Source organism: Canis aureus, chromosome 14, assembly GCF_053574225.1.
Source record: "Canis aureus isolate CA01 chromosome 14, VMU_Caureus_v.1.0, whole genome shotgun sequence".
NCBI lineage: Eukaryota > Metazoa > Chordata > Mammalia > Carnivora > Canidae > Canis > Canis aureus.
The window spans coordinates 6014711-6032221 of NC_135624.1; the positions used below are offsets into that span (position 1 = coordinate 6014711).

Below are 17511 nucleotides of genomic sequence, written 5' to 3' on the forward strand. Positions count from 1 at the left end.
AGCCTGAATTGTAATAAAAAAAGTGACAGAGTTAAAAAAAACTAGGTCATAAATGTGTATTAAAATGGGAATGAAAGTAGCAATTCCAAAATATTGGAAATGTGGCTGAATAAGCATTTACAGCAGGGTGTGATCCTAAGTACTACCAATACATCTGGTTGCTGCCTCGTTAGGAAAGGGATGAGTCGACTCGCTAGACGAGTCCAACCGAGACTAACCAGAAGCTCTGAAACTGTGTGCTAGTTCTCACCTTCTGCTCTCCTAAGATGATGTTTGTCAGCTTAAAAAAAATTGCCAAGCAATGCATTTTTCAGCAAAACAAAATGAGCCAGAGGATTTTGATATCATAGCAGGGTTTTTGGTGATATCAGTGTAATTTCTGAGAGCAGTTGACGGATGTTCACCATCTTCTCGCTGAACATGTGCCATGCCATGTCACCAACTCCTTTATACTGAAAATCTCGTGAATGCTCTGGTAGCGTGACATACCTGCAGAATTGCCAATGGACAGTCATTTTCCATCATCTAAAAATATGATCAATCTATTTGCTCAAAGGAATTCTCACTCCACAAATCTGATTTTTGTTTTTTTATTCATCTTTTTTCTCCTCCCACACAAAAAAATAAGCTTGACAATGGTTGAAACTTTCTTACATCATTCCTGCTTCATTGACATCCCAAAGTATGTGTCAGAGAAGGGAAATGTAGAGGGACTGCCTTAATTCAGCATGAGGACTAATTAGGAATCCCTCTGGAAAATTATAGAAGTCAAATCAAGGCCTGCTCAAATGAGATAATCAGGAGGTTGATCGTATCTAGAAAACATGTTGATTTCTATGAATAACTCAAAATGTCTCATCTACTTACTTATTAGCCTCTTTGTAATTACATTGTAGGGAATAATTTTTCGTTTTTTTTTTTCCGCCATTTATTTCCGCTACTTTGAATTTGTCATTACAGCAAGTAAAGCATTTCCTTAAAGCAACAAGAGTAGTATTTAAGAGATCTGTTAACAGTGGTGAGGAATTTAGAAATAGAACAGTCCTAAAGTTTGTAGGGAATTAGCAAAGACCCCTGAATAGCCAAAGCAATCTTGAGAAAGAAGAGCAAAGCTGGGGGCATCATGCTCCCTGATTTCAAACTATATTACAAAGCTATAGGAGTTAAAACACCGTGGTATGGGCATAAAAACAGACACAGAGATCATGGAAGGAAATAGCCTAGAAATAAATCCACATATTTACAGTCACTTTATTTTTTATTTTATTTATTTATTTTTAAAAAGATTTTATTTACTTATTCATGAGAGACACACACACACAGAGAGAGAGAGAGAGAGAGGCAGAGACACAGGCAGAGGGAGAAGCAGGCTCCATGCAGGGAGCCCGACGCGGGACTTGATCTCAGGGTTCCAGGATCACACCCCCGGCGGAAGGCGGCGCCAAACTGCTCTGCCACCGGGGCTGCCCTTTACAGTCGACTTTAATTTATGACAAAGGAGTCAAGAATGTACAGTGGGGGAAAGGCAGTCTCTTCAATAAATGGTACTGTGAAAGCTGGACAGCAATGTGCAAAAGAATGAAAATTGACCACCATCTTATGCTATATACAAAAATTAACTCAAAATGGATTAAAGACTTGAACACAAGCTCTGAAACCATACACTATGGGAAGTAGTATGGAGATTCCTCAAAAAATTAAAAATAGAACTACCATATGATTCAGCAATTCCACTTCTGGGTATTTATTGAAGAAAACAAAAACATTGATATGAAAAGATACGTGCATACTCATGTTCATTGCAGCATTATTATTATTATTTTTTAAAGATTTTATTTATTCTTGAGAGACACAGAGAAAGAGAGAGAGGCAGAGACACAGGCAGAGGGAGAAGGAGGCTCCATGCAGGGAGCCTGACGTGGGACTCGATCCCTGGTCTCCAGGATCACACCCTGGGCTGAAGGTGGCGCTAAACCGCTGAGCCCCCCGGGCTGCCCCATTTTAGCATTATTTACAAAAGCCAAGATATGGAAATAACCTAAATAGCCATCAATGGATGGATGAATGAATACAGATGTGGTATATATATACCATGGGATATTACCCCACCATAATAAAGAATAAGATATTGCCATTTGTGACAAAATGGGCGAATCTTTTTTTTTTAAGATTTTATTTATTCATCACACACACACACACACACACACACACACACACACACACACACAGAGGCAGAGACACAGGTAGAGAGAGAAGCAGGCTCCATGCAGGGAGCCCAATGTGGGACTCGATCCCAGGACTCCAGGATCATGTCCTGAGCCGAAGGCAGGTGCTAAACCACTGAACCACCCAGGGATCCCCAAAATGGGTGAATCTTGAGGGTATTATGCTAAGCGAAATAAATTAGACAGAAAGAGACAAATACTGTACTTATACATGGAATCTAGAAAAAAAATATCCAAGCTCATAGATACAGAGAACAGATTGGTGGTTGCTCAAGGCGGGGGTGGGGGAGGGTTGGAAGTGGGAGAAATAGATGAATTGTCTTGTGGGCTTTTTTAACTTAAACAAATTAATTTTAAACAAATTGAATTTTAAAAATCTGTTAATAGGGATCCCTGGGTGGCGCAGCGGTTTGGCGCCTGCCTTTGGCCCAGGGCGCGATCCCGGAGACCCGGGATCGAGTCCCACATCGGGCTCCCGGTGCATGGAGCCTGCTTCTCCCTCTGCCTGTGTCTCTGCGCCTCTCTCTCTCTCTGTGACTATCATAAATAAATAAAAATTAAAAAAAATAAAAAAAATAAAAATCTGTTAATAGTGGTGATGCACTGAGAAGCTTAATGGCTCTGGGCTCTGGTGGGAGTGGGGAGGCTCGGACCACTGTAAGCTGAATGGGAGTGATGGTGCACCTGCTGCATCACGTGAGCAGTGAGAGGGGATAACTACATAGTCAGTCTCCTATAAGAAGGCAATTGTGCAAACAAGTTTGGCAAATAAGAAAAAGCACCTTTTTTTTTATAGTATAAACAAATATCCTCAGGCAGAGATTGGCATTCAGATTTAAATCGCACATTAACTTCTATGTTCTGTCTAGTGAACTTCATGTTAAAAGTCTGCAGATCTTTTCTATTAACAGAAGTAATAGGATGTTTGCCACTATTCATTTAAATTAGGAAATGTACATGTTTTCTGTGATTCCTTTCCTCTGCCACCTGGTGGATTTTACTTAAAACTGCAAGAGTAATGTCCTGAGTTGAACATGTCAAGCTGATGTTAGGATTTACCTCATTAGAATTTTTCCAAACTATTGACGGATACTGTAAATAAACAATTAAAAAACACATCCTAGGTTAATAATGGAAACTTCAGGGATATCTAGGTCTCTTTTAGGACACTTTAAACATGTTTATTGTTAAACTATTTTTTTCCTTAGGTCCATTTCTCTGCAGAAATGGAATGGTCATAACTTTAGGCAAAAATCTGGGTTAAAATCTCCAATTTCTTTTGGAGTTTTTAGAATACAAAGGTTTCCAAGCATACAGGAAACTTGAAAGAATTTTACAGGACATAATTGTATATCCCCACAGAGATTCTACCATTAACATTTTTTACTTTGTCTTGTGTCATACACTCATGATTAATGAATTTTAAAATTAAGTTGTGGACATTAGTACACTTCCATCTAAATGCACTCATTAATAAGAGTTCAATGTTTCTTTATAGTTAGTTTTCTGTTTTTAAAGATTTTATGTATTTATTCATGAGAGACACACACACAGAGAGGCAGAGACACAGGCAAAGGGAGAAGCAGACCCCACGCAGGGAGCCCGACATGGAACTCTATCCTCGGGACTCCAGGATCACGCCCTGGGCCCAAGGTGGCGCTAAACCGCTGAGCCAAACTGTGGAAGGAGCCTCAGTGTCCATCGAAAGATGAATGGATAAAGAAGATGTGGTTTATGTATACAATGGAATTTTCCTCCTCAGCCATTAGAAATGACAAATACCCACCATTTGCTTCAACGTGGATGGAACTGGAGGGTATTATGCTGAGTGAAGTAAGTCAGTCGGAGAAGGACAAACATTATATGTTCTCATTCATGTGGGGAATATAAATAATAGTGAAAGGGAATATAAGGGAAGGGAGAAGAAATGTGTGGGAAATATCAGAAAGGGAGACAGAATGTAAAGACTGCTAACTCTGGGAAACGAACTAGGGGTGGTGGAAGGGGAGGAGGGCGGGGGGTGGGGGTGAATGGGTGACGGGCACTGGGGGGGCACTTGATGGGATGAGCACTGGGTGTTATTCTGTATGTTGGTAAATTGAACACCAATAAAAAATAAATTTATTATAAAAAAAGAAAAAAAAAAGAAACCGCTGAGCCACCCAGGCTTCTCAGTTTTCTTTCTTTTGAGGTAAATTTTATATACAAAGGGATGTAAAAAAGTAAGAGTACAATTTGATGAGTTTCGTCCCTTTTAAACTCCTGTAAAACATAGCACATCATTCCACTTTCCCTTTCCTGTCTCAATCAATCCCTACCCCAACCCATCAGAGGTAACTGCTGCTCTGATTTTATCCACTGTGGATGGATATATCCATCTGTTCTAGAATTTCACATAAATGAAATCATAGTGTGCACTCTTTGGTAAGGCTTCTTTCATTCGGCATGATATTTTTGGCAACAAAACATAATAAATTTATTATATGATGTCTTCCTTGAGCTATATTTCTCTTTTCTCCCCTCCTGCCATCTGATATCTTATTTTGACTAATAATATTTATTCTGTGCTGATCTTTACCAAGTACTTTCAAATGGGTTAAATGAATGGAAGCAAATTACAGAATGACACATACAGATAACTGGTATGTAAAATTTTTAAATACAAAATAAAGTCACATCCATCTTTAAGTAATTCTCACAACTGTGGGATATTAGTTCTGTTTTCTGCAGGACAAAACTGAGGCCACTTAACCGGGGCCCTGGAATTAGACAAGCATCCTCACTCTGACTCGACGGCACACTTTTAAGTTTTCACGTGATTTCCTCATCTACCAAATTTTTGTCAGCATAATGTTGCTTGTATAAATTGTTCTTTCTTTTTTATTTATTTTATTTCCTTATTATTATATAGGTAAACCACGGTGTGTTTATCCATTCTCCTATTGATGGACGCCTAGTTTTTTATTATTATGAAAAACTGGAAAAAACCTAGTTGCTGTTACGAACATTATGTAAGTCCTTTTGTGAACATGTTTTAATTATTTTGGGTAAATACATAAGAGTGAAATGTCTAGGTCATGTGAGACACACAGAGACAGAGAGGCAGAGACACAGGTAGAGGGAGAAGCAGACTCTTCATAGGAGCCCGATGCAGGACTCGATCCCAGATCCCGGGATCACAGCCTGAGCTGGAGGCAGCCACCCAACCGCTGAATCACCCAGGCATCCCTAGGCCTTCTAATTTTAAATAAAGGGTTGCCAGGACTATATTCTGCTTAGAAAATTATTCAGTAAATCAATTTTCCCCTCATCAATAGCATGGGCAAAGAGCTTCTAGATTCTTCTCAGAAATTATAACCTAAAGTTTTCTGCTATTCAACTCAATAAAAAATGTAGTTATAAGAAATCATAATTAAGACATCATTCCTTGAGAGTACACAGTTCATCAATTCCTGTTAAGACCCACATTTCATTCCTGGAGCAGAGAACTGAGTATCTGGATAGCTTTCATTTACCTCCTCCCTTTGTTATTGTTTTGTTGTTATTAATGTTCTACTTTAGAGTAGCTCGATAAGAAACAGCTATGTGAAACTCAGTTTGTATTTACTAAGGAAGTCAACGAAGACACACTCTACTGTATCAAATCACCGATTCTCTTGTGATTCAATAGTGGGAACATCTAGGCTTCTTTTTCCAGAGCAACTCGCAGTGTTTATTTATTTATTTTATAGACCCTGTGATTCTTATGAGTAATTCTTTCTCTCTTTGGTCAGTAGGAAGCTGAGAAATTGTAACCTATCTACTTTGCCAGAACTTCTGCTATACTGTGCATTTTTATGTATGTTACCACTAGCTTCATTTTATAATACCATCCTTAGTTTTCTTTTCGTCTTCCCCCTCTTTACCTGTTTTGATTCTTTTGTATTTTGTAACTTCCTCAAATAATTCCTGGACCAAGGTGAACATGAAATTAAACTAGTTTGTTATACGTTTAAAGCACTGATATATATATATATATATATATATATATATATATATATATATATATACATACTGTTTGGAACAGAGGTGGAACACAAAAACAGGTTATATACCATTGTTTTCCAATTAGGGTAATTAGAGTTGTTAGCCATTTAGTAACACCAGCATTAGTCACAATAGTCAAATTGTGGAGACAACCTAAGTGTCCATCAACAGATGACTGGATAAACAAACTTCAGTATACACATGTGACAGAATATAATTCAGCCATAACAAGGAACGAAATTCTGATACATGGATGAGCCTTGAAAATATTAGTGCTAAGTGCAATAAGCCAGACACGAAAAGACAAACACTTCTGATTCCGCTTACATGAGATGTCAAAAGTAGACAAGTTCACAAAGACAGAAAGTAGAATAGGAGTTGCCAGGACTGGGAGAGGGGAATGTGAAGTTATTGCTTAATGGTTATAGAGTTGCTGTTTGGGGTGGCGCAAGAGTTTTGGAAATAGGTGGTGGTGATGGTTATGTAACACTGTGAATGTACTCACATGCCGCTGAATCGTACACCTAAAAATGGTTAAAATGGTAAAGTTATGTTATGTGTATTTTACCATAGTAAAAAAATTTTTTAAAGCGGGTTAAATATCATTCTTTTATGATTAGGATAATTAGAATCACTAGTCTTTTAAGGTGTTGTTAGTAATTGTCATGCAGTTTTTCCACAAGGCATCCTAGAACCCATGCCACAGAGTTGGTCATCATAAAGATGATCATGTTCTATTAAAGGAACAAAGTTATAATCGAGAGTTACATTTAAGAGTACATGACCAAGGAAGCAGTAATACGTAATAGTAGAGATAACCAGAAATGTGCCATAAGAGCCAAGACACTGTAGTAGTTGTCACGGCTTAGCACTGTTGTGTGTTTACGCACAAGAGAGGGCAGTAGGGGAAGGCAGCACCTGACTAGGGCAGGGGTGACCCTGTGCAAGGGGTCTGGCAAGGTCTGATAGGGTACAGAAAAGTGTCCTGTTCTAGAAGACAGAGCAGTGGAGCAGAGAATCTGGAAAGGAGCCATGAGAGAGAGCCAGATAGACAGGCATACCTGTGACATACAGAGCCGTCCGGGAGGCCTAAATATGAGGGCCAAGCTTCCACCCATTGATAGGGACATAGGGCAGGACTCTAGTTTTAGGATGGAATTAGGGACCTACTTAGCTTCACAGATCAAGAACTTGGAAATAAGGAAAGCTAGCAAAAGCTTTGATAATATTTATATCCTTCAATTGAACAAGTTGGTTACAAGGAATTTCTTCCATAGAAGTAATTATCTAGCACAAAGATGTAACTATTAACACAAACATTTTAATAGCAACAGCGCGTAAAATAGTGAAACATTTGATTAACTTCAGTGCCCAGTAATAAGGAAATCCATACAGCAAAACAACACGTAATCCTTAAAAATGCTATTGCAGAAGAATTCCCAAAGGCTTGTAAAAATGGTTCCATTTCTGTGAATACTGCAGACTGTTCCTTGGTTAGACAGTACTTATTTACGTAAGTACTCCACTGAAAAGATAAAAGGGGTTGTGCTGCTAACGTTTTATATTTGAAGCCATTGATGTTACTCAGAACTTCTTTGGGTTGCAGAGGGAGATCACGGGCTAAGAGAGCTCTTTCTTTTGCTCATTTCATTCATGTTGTTAAAATGTGTTATTACCTTTGTATACTTACTGAAAGAACACTTTTGTAGTCTTGCATGAATGCAGAGACAAAAAGACTGTATTAAAAAGTTTGCTTCTGGGGCGCCTGGGTGGCCCAGTAGGTTGAGCATCTGACTCTTGATTTCAGCTCAGGTCATGATCTCTCTATCTCCCTCTCCCTCACTGCCCACCTTTGCCCCTTTCTGTCTCTCTCCCTCTCTAAAAACAAACAAACAAACAAACAAACAAACAAAGAAACAAACAATTCTTCCTTGCGTTAATGCAGAGGAACCCTGCTCCATAAAAAATGCCAGTTTCATTCATTCATTCACTGAATACTTACCTTGTGTCCAGCATTGGTTAAAACCAGACAGAGCCCTTGTTTATCGGTTGTTCAAACTCTAAGACCACCAATAACTACACCATGTGTGATTGCAGATAGTGATTAATGCTATTTAAAAAACTGAACAGGAGATAGCAAGACTAGATGGGGTAGCTGCTTCAAGAAAGGTCTTGCTCTGAGAGGCAGATATATGACCAGCTATATATGTCAACCAGGTGGAATTGTCCTGCACTGGACACTTCTCTTAAATATAAATCATGTCATTTTAAACAATTTGTACTTATGTGCTCTGTGTTAAAGTATGGCAAGATGCCAGTGCTGTATTATTGAGAAGAAACTTGCACTAAATGTCATCTTGACTCACTTTATAATTAATTGAAAAGTCAGAAAAAGTATTACCAGGTAATTAATCTGGACTTTACAAAAGGAGCTTCAAATTTTTCTGTCCAGAAAATTTCTAGGACACCACTCTCAGTGGGTTCTGCCCCAAAGCTAGTAGCCCAGAGTACAAATTGTGACCATGGTGCCCAGCCAGTGCCGAGATAGCTCCTCCTCTTCCTCACCCATTCCCCCCCCCTCCCCCCGCCCGGCGGACGCTGCAGGGAGGCCAGGTTTGTGCTAGGGGCTCTGCTTAGAGCCTACAGAGTTCATTCTCCTCATTCATTCTGTGAAGATTTGCTGAGCGTCTAGCGTGTGCTAGGCCCTGGGTAAAAAGTAGAGAGAGAGCCAAAAAACATGCCCCTGTGCACACAGAACTTGTAGCCTAGTAGAAGAGGCAGACAATTAAGCAACAAATTACAACAAATTGTAATAACGTTATGATAAGCTGCTTTGGGAATTCCAAACATCAAGCCCATGGAGAACCGTGAGAAAAGGGATGCCAAGATACTTGCCAATCTCTTACCCATTATATTTTTAACACAAAATTTTCAAACCTATACTGAGATAGAGTGAATAACACAATGAAGCCCCACATCCATCACCCAGCTTCAATAAATATCACCTCATAGTCAATCTTGTGTTCTCTATAGCTTGTTTTGTCTATACTGACTCCTGAAGCAAATCTCCGACATGGTTTCGTTTGTCAATATTTTTGTGTTTATTCTGTACTTAACTTATCTTCAGCTCCTGATACAGTATCTGCTCAAGGTAGGTGCTCTATAATGGAATTGATTTGTTTGCTAAACCAGTAAACACTTGAGTGGATAGGAGAAAGGCACGTGACCAAGGGCACCTTCTGCCATATTGGAGTTTGGACTCCGGCCTGTGGGCACTGGGAAGTTGGTGCAGGGTCTCGAATCAGAGAGTGACCTAAAGCAGTCACTCTGTCTAAAGTGAAGAAAGAATTAGAGGTGGAGGCCTCATCCACAGAGAGGTTTTTAGGGGGCTGTTGTACAAATCCAGGCAACCAATTACACTTCTGTGTGGGAGAGGCTAAGAAACTGGAAGAAGTGAAGAGGAGGGAAGGCAGAAAAAAAAACCCCAACTAACACCCAGAGATAGAAAGAGGAAGAGGAAGGAAAGGAGCCAGTAAGACAGAACGAAGAAAAGGGGTAAATCAGAGAAAGAAGAGGGAAAGAGTATAAATGAGAGGATGCGGGGCTGTACAGAGGGAGAGGGGCACTAACGTCGGGATCCAGGCAGTTTCTTACATTGATCTCTTGTGCCACACCGGGCAAAGGCCCACTGAGAGAGGGTTGCCCATTTCCTGCCAGTTCTCTTTGCCTCTGTGGGTTGAGTGCCAGCAACACTCAAGCCACTATTTGATCCAAGGAGGTGGAGGAGGGAACAAAGGAATGGCAGTGACAATAGTTCTCAAGGTCTTGTGGGTATCCTAGAAGCATGCAGGCAATGCGGGGGCAGGGGGAGGTGAAGACTAGGCAAGAAAAGAGCTGGCAGGAACAAGACTGAGGGGGAAGAGCATCCAGCCAACTGGGAAGAGGTTCAAGGCCAGGTCTTCTCTCAGAGGGAGCTGGAAAGGGAACAGAGGCTCTGGGCAAATGACCACTGTCCCTTGAACATCTGAGCAGTGTTTAATAGAATGAGGGCGGCTCCAGGCTCCCACAGTACACTGGCAGCAAAGGAGGGGGCAGCCACTCTGTCCTAAAGCACACACTGAGCCCCGGGCATGGGAGCCCCCTGTTGTCTCTAGCCTCCACCCTGCCCACCAGACTTTCAGGTTCAAGGCCTTGGCAGAGCACATCTTACGAGTGAACACCCTCTAGCACCCAAAGCTTGGCAGGCAGGGGACCAATATTTGAGATATTCCTATTTCCTAAACTGGCAAGGTTTAATAAGGTTTCCTAGGCATCATGAATATTCATTTGCTTTAGGGGTGCTGTGAAGGATTTCCCTCCATAGATAGAGCCAGCCTCCTACCGCACAGCTTCCTCTGTGGTCATAGGTGGTCATAGACTTTGGGCGCTGGCTCACAGTCATTGGTCTGGTTTGTTGATTGGGCAGAGTGATCTCCCACAGCTCCTCAGGAAAAATGAGTAGCATTTCTTCCTCTTCTTGTTCTTCTTCTTGTTCTTGTTCTTGTTCTTCTTCTCCTTCTCCTCCTCCTCCTTCTCTTCTTCTTCCTTCTTTTTCTTTTTTAGATTTTATTTAAATTCAAGTTAGTTAATATATGGTGTATTCTTAGTTTCAGGGGTACAATTGAGTGATTCATCAGTTGTATATAGCAGTGCTCATTCCATCACGTGCCTTCCTTAATGCCCATCACCCAGTTACCCCATCCCCCTACCCCACTCCCCTCTAGTGACCCTCAGTTTGTTTCCCATAGTTAAGAGTCTCTTATGGTTTGCCTCCCTCTCTGTTTGTTTGTTTTTAAGATTTTATTTATTTATGAAAGACACACACAGAGAGAGGGAAAGTCACAGGCAGAGGGAGAAGCAGGCTCCATGCAGGGAGCCTGATGTGGGACTTGATCCCGGGACTCCAGGATCACACTCTGAGCCAAAGGCAGACGCTCAACTGCTGAGCCACCTAGGCATCCCTCCCTCTGTTTTTATTTTACTTTTTCTTTCCCTTCCCCTATGTTCATCAGTTCTGCTTCTTAAATTCCACATATGAATGAAGTCATATGGTATTTGTCACTTAGCATCATACACTAGTTCCACCCACATCATTGCAAATGACAAGGTTTCTTTCTTTTTGATGGCTGAGTAATATTCCACTGTAAGCTTTTGTTCTTGTCCTTCATTTTCCTTCTGAGCCAGCCAGAGGTTGCCACCTGCCAGTCTGCAAGTGTATTTTCTTTGCAGACTCCACCTTACCCTGGGTGGAGGCTGACCTTGGACCTTAACAGACCTTAACAGACCTGTTTGTGTAATGGCCCTGAGCTATACTCCCTAACCTAGCTTTCATTGGGCAGCAAAAGTGGAATTTTGTTAGCTCTTTGCTGCTGCTTCTGTCCAGAACTTGGTGACTTGCTCTCCTTGGGCCCCTGGAGGACCTGGAGAATGTTGTGGGTGGCCAGGCTTCTGCAGGCAAGACTTGGCCACCAGCAGAGGAAGATGTCCTGACCTGGTTTGTCACTCCCCAGGGCTCCTGGTGAGATCCCTGACTGTCTTTTTGGCTTCTTTGTGATATATATGGATAAGTTTTTCCCAAACTCTTCATGGAGTTATTTGAATCAAAAACAAAACTCAAAGAGAGAGAGAGAGAGAGAGAGAGAGAGAAACTCACAGGAACAGTAAACAAAAGGGACTCTAAGCAAAGGATTGGTGGATGTTATATAAATTCCCTGGGTCTGAAGCCACATATATTTTATAGTAAAGAGAACAGCCACCCTTAGTTTATCTTGTTCAAGAACATTGGTTGCAGCCTACTGTGTGCACTGTGTTCCTGTGAGAAGGACAACCTGTGACGTTGCAGGTCCTGGGAAGTTCAGGCCCCATTTGATGGTTTTCCTATTTCTCTCCCTGTCCTTCCAGATGCTGTAGGCTCAGATCAAACATGAACCTCAGCCTCAAGTCTGAACATCTGAACATCTAGACTTAACACTGGTGTTTCTAATGGTACAATACAGTAATAGCTTGTCATGCATTGGCAGAGAATAGTTCTGGATAATGACATTTTCTCTGGAATATGACCATGGAATTCCTGAAATTCATAGTTTGTAGCCATTTAAAAAAGAAAGCTTTCAATCATTTGTACTTTTCCTTAGTTAACAGAGTGGGCTGGAGCATAACTCAAACTTGTGCGAATTTAGAATTGCCATTGGACTCTCCTGGTACCATATTCTGTCCATGGGAGAAACAGCCTGCTGTTTCCCTGAATTCCAGCAGATTACCTCTGAACCAGCCATCTGTGTCCCTGCTTCTATTTTAATAGTCCAAGTTTAATAGTCCAGTTTAATAGTTTTACTTTTGCACCACTCCCCTTTGGTAGGCTCTCTAAAACCACAGATATTCATAGAATGAGAATTTTTAGAGCTAGAAGGAAATTGGAGCTGCCAATTTGTCACCGAGGGCAGGACGGCAGGTTGCTAAGGAAACCTGAGAATCCGGTGTTTGTACCACTAAGTCAAGATTGCTCTCTCTGTGCATCTGAAGGAATCAATTACCAAGACTTTGTCTCCATTGCCACTATTGAGGTCAGAGTCTTTTAAATGTATTTACAGCTTAGTTTCATGGTCACTGTTAAATCGGGAACCAGGTCCAAGGAGGAGAACACTACTACACCAGATTCCATCCCACCTACAGCAAATGTCATAGGGTTTGGAACTCCCCAAGTTTCCACTTACAGTTCATGTGCCTCTTGAGTCAGTGTGGGATGCAGCCATGGGTAAGTCTGGGCAGTTAGGAGGTGTTTGAAATAGTCCAAGTCAAAGGTCAGAGAATTGTGATGAGAACAGAGGAGCGTCCGGATTCACTCCCTGTTCCAAAGTGAGCACTGGCAGGTTTGGTGACTGATTTCTGGGCGAGTTAGGGGGGCAGTCTCAGATAAGCCAGCTCTCTAACTTGGGTGTGACATAAACCAAGGTTTAGAACACAAAGATAGGAGCTATTTTAAAAGGATAGCTAGCAGGTTTCTCTTTGTACATATATTTGAGGGGATGTGTAGGGGGAATACAGTCGTCCCTGGCATAACAAACACTCGCGTTACAACTATTCTGAAAGATGTTTATGAAATTGCTCTGACTAGGAAGATCCTGTGGTAGAAAGAGGCAGGACGCTTTGGTTCCCTGGCACTAGGTCCTTCCACTAACCAGCTATGTTCCCTGAAGCACGTCGTAACTTTCCTGAAATTTCTGAAACATATTTTAAAGTCTCTAAAATGAGAATATTTTCAAGGTCTGTTTTCACTGTAACATCCGATGCCAGGTGTACTTTGATCAGCTCTGTCTCTTTCTCCAGGGGGGTATACTTGTTTGCTTATATTAGCGTGCTTGTGTGTTGCCCCTGATACGGCTCAGTCAGCCTCACAGCCTTGTCAGCTGAGTGCAGTAGAAGCTTTGTCTCTCTGTCAGGGTATTGCCTGCCTCCTATGGCTTGAACCTAGTGGGTTGCCTTCTGCAATGGTTGCAGGACTTAGACTTCCAGCACTGTGCAAATTCATTTGCCATTCCATTTCTGAGACTTATTTGCTATTGTACAACCTTAGCAAGGTTTTTTCGTTTTGTTTTTGTTTCTGTTTTCTTCAAGTTGTGGTAAAAAATCACATCACATAAATTCACCATTTTAACCATTTTTTAAAAAGCATACAATTTAGTAGCTCTTAGTATGTTCACAATGGGGTGCAATCATCACCCCTATCAAATTCCAGAAGATTTTCCTGATGCCCCAGGGAAACCCTGCACTCATTAAGCAGTCACTCTCCATTTCCCCTTGCCCAGGCCTGGCAACACGAATCTGCTTCCTGGCTCTTTGGATTTGTCCCTTCTAAATTTTCATGCAAATGGAGTCATAAGATATGTGATCTTTTGTGTTTGGCTTTTTTCACTTAGCAAAATGTTTTCAAGATTCATCTATGTCGTAGCATGTCAGTGCTTTGTTCCTTTGTATGGCTGAATAATATTCCACAGTATGCATATACCACATTTTGTTTATCCATGGATGTGTGGATGGATACATTTGAATTGTTTCCAACTTTTGGTAATTGCGAATAGTGCTGTTATGAATGTTTGTGTGTAACTTTTTGCTTGAACTCCTGTTTTCAATTTTTTTGGGTACATACTTAGGAGAGGAATTTCTGGATCGTATGGTAATTCTATGTTTAACTTTTGGAGGAGCTGACAAACTGTTTGCCATAGCAGCAGAACCATTTTATGTTCCCACCAGCAATTTGTGAGGGTTCCAGTGACTCTGCATCCTCACTAACACATGCTATTTTTTCATTTCTTTACTATAGTCATCCTAGTGGGTATGAAGTAATATCCCACTGTGGTCTGGGTTTGTATTTTCCCAATGACCAGTGATGTTGGTTATTTTTTTGTGTGTGCTTGTTGGCTATTTGTATATCTTTCTATTAAAATCTTTTACCCATTTCTTTTCATTGGATTGTCTTTTGTTATTGAAATGTATAAGAGTTCTTTCTATATTTTGGATACTAGATCCTTATCAGATGTATGATTTGCATATATTTCTCCCATTCAGTGGATTATCTTTTCACTTACTTTTTTTTTTTAAAGATTTTATTTATTCATGAGAGACACAGAGAGAGAGGCAGAGACATAGGCAGAGGGAGAACTAGGCTCCATGCAAAGAGCCTGATGTGGGACTCGATTCCGGGACCCCAGGATCATGCCCCGAGCTGAAGGCAGACACTCAACCACTGAGCCACCCAGGTGTCCCTATCTTTTCACTTACTTGATGGTGTTCTTTGATATACAAGTTTTTATATTTTATTAAATCCAACTCATCTATTTTTTTCTTTCATTGCTTATGTTTTTTGTGTCATATCTAAGAAGACATTGCCAAACTCAAGGTCATCAAAAGTTACCTTTTTTGTTTTTTTCTAAGATCTTTATATTTTTAGTTCTTACATGTAGGTCTTTGATTTGAGTTAATTTTTGTATATGGTCTGAGGTAGAGATCCAACCTTATACTTTGCATGTATATATCCAGTTACTTTGACAACATTTAGGAAGGTGCTTATAACTATTAGTTTAATTCCACAGCAGTTAACCATATTAACTGTGGTATGATTTCCATATATTGTGTCCATATGTAGTGGGTACTTTTGATTATCTACTGGTGTCCATTATTCCTTCTTTCTTCCTAACAGAATCCGAGTTTTGTTTAGGTACCTACTCCTCTCCCACATGATTTAGGGTAAGTGATCCCACTCTGTCCTCCAGATCTTGCTAAGTTTAAGCCTGCTATTCTCATAGTGTAGTCCCTAAGGTCCTTTCAGGAGTTTTATGGGATCAAAACTATCTTCAAAATAATACTAAAATACTATTTCCCTTTACTCTACAGCTGACATTTGCACCGATGTTGCACTGGTTGGTAAAACTGTTAGTCATTGGTGCATATTGTACACACTATTGTCTTATCATTGTATTTTTTTTAAGATTTTATTTATTTATTCATGAGAGACACACGGAGAGAGAGGCAGAGACACAGGCAGAAGGAGAAGCAGGCTCCATGCAGGGAGCCCAATATGGGACTTGATCCCGGGTCTCCAGAATCATACCCTGGGCTGAAGGTGGCGCTAAACCGCTGAGCCACCTGGGCTGCCCTTATCATTGTATTCTTGCCTTGCACCATGCACTTGGAGGAAAAAGAATCCCAACTAGTTTCACTCAATGTCTGATGAAGTAAAAAGTTTTAATTCTATTAATTTTTGACCCTTGAATACACGTTTTTGATATCTGTATTTTTTTAAAAGATTTTATTTATTTATTCATGAGAGAGAGAGAGAGAGAGAGAGAGAGGCAGAGACACAGGCAGAGGCTCCATGCAGAGAGCCCACCGTGAGACTCGATCCCAGGTCTCCAGGATCACCCTGGGCCGAAGGCAATGCTACACCGCTGAGCCACCTGGGCTGCCCATTGGTATCTGTATTTTAAAAATGGCAAATGTTCATAAATCCCTTCTCCACATATTAAAGTATGATGGTTGTTTTGGGGGAAAGCACATGTGTGACTGCTTGGGTTCTGAAGTAATTTAACTCCTTTTTTGCTTGAAAGAATGACTGACAAACTATGGTTACCTAAACTTGAGGATTTGGTAGACATTATCTCAAACTTGGACAAAGTGAGCCACTTCAGAGAAAACAATGGACAGTATTTGTTATCAGTGATAAAGGTCAAGCCTTGGAGCAAAATTAGAATTTTGGAAAATTTGATTTGTTACTGTGAACTTGACATCTTCCTAATATTTATTGATAGCTTCCCAATATTTGAGGGTTTATATTAATCAGATTATTTTGATATCGTATAATGAAATGTGTCAATATTTGGAAGATCTGCATAATTTAGTGAACTAATATTTTCCAAATGGCCAATGCTTAATTCTACAAAATTATGCATAGGTTAAAGATCCATTCAAGGTGCAAGATAGACCAATGGGTATAACAATATAAAAAGTTCACTGATATGATTTCAGGTCCACATTATAACTAATCTTCAGGAAACTAATCTTGAGTTTGAGTATAATATCAAGAATATCTACAATTGGGCAGCTCCGGTGGCGCAGCAGTTTAGCGCCGCCTTCAGCCCAGGGCGTGATTCTGGAGACTTGGGATCGAGTCCCGCGTCGGGCTCCCTGCATGGAGCCTGCTTCTCCCTCTGCCTGTGTCTCTGCCTCTCTCTGTCTCTCTCTCTCTCTGTCTCTCATGAATAAATAAATAAAATCTTTTAAAAAAAAGAATATCTACAGTTATCTGACAAAGCTATGAAAATGCTTCTTCCTTTTCTAACTACATTATCTGTATAAGACTAATTTTTTCGGGATCCCTGGGTGGCGCAGCGGTTTGGCGCCTGCCTTTGGCCCAGGGCGTGATCCTGGAGACCCAGGATCGAATCCCATGTCGGGCTCCCGGTGCATGGGGCCTGCTTCTCCCTCTGCCTGTGTCTCTGCCTCTCTCTCTCTCTGTGACTATCATAAATAAATAAAAAAATTAAAAAAAAAAGACTAATTTTTTCTATATACTTTAAACAAAACAACATTGACTGTTTCTGTTTTAATTTTCACTGCAACCAATATTGATAGATATAACCTACATAAACAGTGTCCTGAGACCAATAGTTTTGATAACTGCTGGTCTAAGCCATAATGGTATCATTGAGTTAGTAATTTTATTGTT

At 40.6% G+C, this 17511-nt stretch overlaps 1 long non-coding RNA gene across 2 annotated transcripts in view; it reads right to left on the minus strand.

Annotated features, from left to right (window-relative positions):
• The window catches only part of LOC144283109 (uncharacterized), a 17208-nt gene extending 4108 nt beyond the window's left edge, over positions 1-13100 (minus strand). The window contains exon 1 of one of the 2 annotated variants that reach the window (XR_013351438.1): positions 13004-13100. This is a non-coding gene — a long non-coding RNA (uncharacterized LOC144283109). The remainder of the gene's footprint in view (positions 1-13003) is intronic. The other variant, XR_013351437.1, reaches the window with a different exon arrangement.
• Between the last annotated feature and the right edge of the window lie 4411 nt (positions 13101-17511).